Source organism: Hemitrygon akajei, chromosome 8 (assembly GCF_048418815.1).
Source record: "Hemitrygon akajei chromosome 8, sHemAka1.3, whole genome shotgun sequence".
Taxonomy (NCBI): domain Eukaryota; kingdom Metazoa; phylum Chordata; class Chondrichthyes; order Myliobatiformes; family Dasyatidae; genus Hemitrygon; species Hemitrygon akajei.
Genome location: NC_133131.1, coordinates 65,878,783 through 65,882,179, shown reverse-complemented (window position 1 = coordinate 65,882,179; position 3,397 = coordinate 65,878,783). Strand labels below are relative to the sequence as shown.

The following is a 3,397-nucleotide window of genomic DNA, read 5'->3' as shown; positions in this document are numbered from 1 at the left end:
CCCTGTACCTGTAATCACAAACAACATCCCAAAATGGAATGGAACAGTAATACAATAGATATAAACGTTGCAGGTCTGGTGCTGTCTGCGGATCAAGAAACGGGGCGATGATTCAAATAGATGACACTTCTAATTAGCTTGTTTACGTTTTTATGATGGTTTTGCAGCGTAGTTCTGTTTCATGGTAACAGTCGTTTGCAAAATGCGGCTGTGTTCTGCTTTATGATCCTGCTCTGGTCTGAATGGGAAACGATTTCACACCGCGTTTCAAAGCTCTTCCCAATCGAATTCCGACTAGTTCGCTGCGTTTTTCAAGAAACAGAAAGACAGCGTTACAGAATGGAGTTAAAATACATACAGATCTAAAATACTTTAACATCCACTTCCTTCAATAAATAGAAGCTTATCCACAGCATCCCCACACCTAATCTGGAGCGCTCTGCAACACAACAGTGACATCGTAGACCAGGACACCAATACCACTTCGTCACCATGATGGTTTGTGATTCTTTAATTTTGTTCTGCAAAACATTTCGAAATGCACTTTAATACTGTCAACCAAAGCCCTTGGAGAAAAATACGAATGGCAGTAGTGGGATTCGAACCCACGCCTCCTTGGGGACTGGAGCCTTAATCCAGCGCCTTAGACCGTTCGGCCACACTACCCCGTTTTCTATCAATTACACAATAACCTGAATTGGTGATCATGTTCATCTAGAATCTGTTATACAGTTGATGTGTGTTTGACACAACTCCCAATTATGTGCTTGAAGCTTGATGCTTATTCGATTTTCCAACTCATTCAATATTTCTATAAAGAAAACTGGAGAAAGCAGTGGTACAGATTTGCCTCTTCAAACCGCTGGGTTGGACAGAATGATATTCCACATATCACAGCAAGGACGCTAATTATCGTGAATTTTCTCAGTATACACAAGGAGCAGTAGGTTTAAAGTTTCACATTTGTAGCGGAAGCGAAGTCAAGTTACGCCTATCTACCGACCCTTTAAAGGCGTGCACCAAGGTTTTCATTTCATGCAGAAATCCCAGCGTTCGCAGCCTAACATGGCAAATTATAACGCTCACGTTGACAACAATTCTACAATATTTATACTTAGCCCTCTGTCAGATATTTAAAGCAGATCTAATATGCAAACACAGACCTCCAAAATCAGCTGAAACAGGTTGTTCTGAAGCTGCTTTCAGATTATTGATTATTGATTGTAGTTTCTCCGCACTTGAAACTCTTGTATCAGCTCTCTTGTTCCGGTTGTCTTCTGAGTCCGGGCTTCATTTTAAATAGCTATGAAGATCATCATCTTCAATCAGGGTTTATGCTGGGATTAGATACCGGGGAAACTGCGGACTTGTACGTGTTTCTGAGTCGACAAATTCCGAGTTGAACAGTTGCGTTGTTTCCTGAAATGTGGAAAAAGCGAACAGCTATAAACATCAGCAGGAAGAAGACTACTCAGTTCTGTCATTCAATAAGGTCAATGGTGATCAGATTGTCGAACTCATAATTTACATGCATCTTGTTAACATATCGCTTTCTTTTTCTTAATAACTTATTTGCTATTTTATGAATAGTTGAGTACGCTGCCCCTTCGCATTTCCCCGATAAATTCTATGGACGGGGATGCGTTGAGGAGAAATGCAATCATCTAATTGGCATGTTCCCATTAGACTCTGGTACCGAAGGAGATAACAGAGATTGTTGTCTGTTGCAGTGGTTGAAAGCCCCATTTGGCGAAGTCTCTCACTGATTTCCTTATGGCTATTTTCCTATTGCAGATTTATTGACTTTGCTGGCATCAAAATGAATCTCAGGATTGTATATGGTGATATACAATGTATTATGGACGTAGATATGATGTATATATACACTTTCATAATAAATTTAATTTGATCTTTTAACTTGAACTCGAAGTTTTCAAACCATGTCCTGGGTTGCTAGATTCTCCACCATTAGTCCACTCAAACACTGACCGTGTTTAGCATTGTAACAAATGCAGAGGAAAGGAAAACGTCTCTGGTGGGACTGGAACCCGCAGCCTTCTTTATTATTACTTGATCATTTATCAGTAGAAGGCCAACTCACTGGCTATTGCTTGGCCTTTTCTCCTTGGAGCGACGGAAGAAGAGAGGCGACTCGATAGAGGTGTATAAGACGATGGGAGGCATTCATTGTGTGGATAGTCAGAGGCTGTTTGCCAGGACTGAAATGGCTAACATTAGAGATATAGTTTCACGACGCTTGGCAGTAGGTCCAAGGGGATTGTCAGTGGTAAGTTTTTCGACACAGAGAGTGGTGGGTGCAATGGAATCCACTGCCAGCGAGGGTGGTAGAAGCGGATACGATAGGGTATTTTGAGAGACTCATAGAATGCTACATGGATTTCAGAAAAATAGAAGGCTATGCAGTAGGGAAACTTTAGGCACTCCTAGAGTAGGTTACATGGTCGTCACAACATTATGGGCCGAATAGCCTGTGATATGCTGGAGATTTTCTATGTTCTATGTTCTATATAGCTCACATGCGCGTTCTTTAGTGCAGCAAGATAAAATCATGGAAGGGAAATTTGCAGTTTCGATATGAAACCCCTTCTACTTGCCGTTTCTGGAGAGCCGGCTCATTAACCCCTTGTTAACAGTCGCTGGATTCCTCGGCGATAAATCCACCTTTACCTGGCTTCGTACATCGAGAGTGTACATTATTTTGGTACTGCCAAATCCGTGAGGTTGGGGTGTCTCGCCCAGCCAAGCCCTGGTTTGTGTCAATGCTGTGAGATTTACTTGTCCCGGCAAGAAATAACAGATCATATACTACATGCAATTATAAAGAAATATATGTAAGAATGTTAATTTAAGCTAATAGTTATTAAATTATATAAAGAAAAATAAAACAAAAAGGGGTCTTTACTTTGAAACAGCCAAATGTGCACTTTAGTTAGAGCTCATCTTAAACTTGTTTGTCACTCCCACACTGGACCCTGGGTCTGAGTGAAAGCACACACCACCTTCTGAACGTCGCTCGAATTCCATCTCGAACAAACGGGTCTCCTGCGGGAGTATTGGTTCTTCCTCCTGGAACTTATTCATCTGCACAAAGCTCCTTGTGCAACAGGGGCGGTATCCTCAGCCATCTTCCCTCCTGTCTTCTCCCAACTCCAGTCCACCAGAGACCTCTCAGCTCGCGTTCCTGATTGGCTGAAACCACATTCCGAATTTGAATATCAAAGCTTCTTATCTCAGCTCAAACGCAAACAGGCTGAAAGCAGAACAGGCTGCTGTTATAGAAATGCTGAAATGAAATACCTACAGCATAGCAGTAAAAACCTTAACCGGAGCGTTACATGTAAAACAATCTCACTTTCTTTCATTCACGGAGGAAGAG

The 3,397-nt window shown here is 41.7% G+C and overlaps 1 non-coding gene across 1 annotated transcript; it reads right to left on the bottom strand.

Moving 5' to 3' along the window:
* Window positions 1-584: 584 nt before the first annotated feature.
* Window positions 585-666, bottom strand: trnal-aag (transfer RNA leucine (anticodon AAG)). The gene has a single exon. It is a non-coding gene; the product is annotated as a tRNA-Leu (tRNA).
* Between the last annotated feature and the right edge of the window lie 2,731 nt (window positions 667-3,397).